Source organism: Penaeus monodon, chromosome 32 (assembly GCF_015228065.2).
Source record: "Penaeus monodon isolate SGIC_2016 chromosome 32, NSTDA_Pmon_1, whole genome shotgun sequence".
In the NCBI taxonomy this organism is placed as follows: Eukaryota; Metazoa; Arthropoda; class Malacostraca; order Decapoda; family Penaeidae; genus Penaeus; species Penaeus monodon.
Window position 1 is genome coordinate 17,924,242 of NC_051417.1, and position 730 is coordinate 17,924,971.

Consider the following 730-nt stretch of genomic DNA (forward strand, 5'->3'; position numbering starts at 1 on the left):
ATTCGTCAATTTTCTTTTACTTCTACATGCAGAGACCAGGCCATATATTTTAAAATATATTTCAACTAAAGAAAGTTACCATTTAGAACAGTAAAACTAATCACTAGGGTTCATTTGTTCTAGGTTAGGAAACGCTTTGTATTCACCCACATATACGTTGAGAGAGAGATGAGAGATATGGTGTGTGCTTGCGTGATTGTGATACTCATAATTATTCAACTTGAAAGAAATAATATTGTTAATATATACATATAAGAGATCACATACTTATTGCTTTGATACTGAATTTTATTTATTGTTTGTTATCATTGGCGATATTATCACTGCTGTTGTAATTTTAATAATTATGCCTTTTAACGTTTTAATTCATACACATATCATGTAAAAAGTTATTTCATAGGCATGAGGATTTCGCAATTCAGTTGGAAAATTCCCTCATATGGTAGGTATAAAGGAATTATATATGTATTCAAATTTTATCAAAAAAGAAAAAAAAAATATTTGACAACTATCATAGTAGTTTCTGAAATGAAGTACAGTGAGATACCCTCAGGTCAGGTCAAAGTTGGCAGTGTACTCTTCATCTTCATAGACATTTCAGCCTTGTGTGCAACAGAAGATTAAACTGGTAGTTGCGTGTTCATTGGCGCTTCTGACGGCACCGTAGAAGGCAACTTGGGGTGGGTAATCCGACATGGCGACATTTGGCGAAGTTGGTATTGTTGCAGTT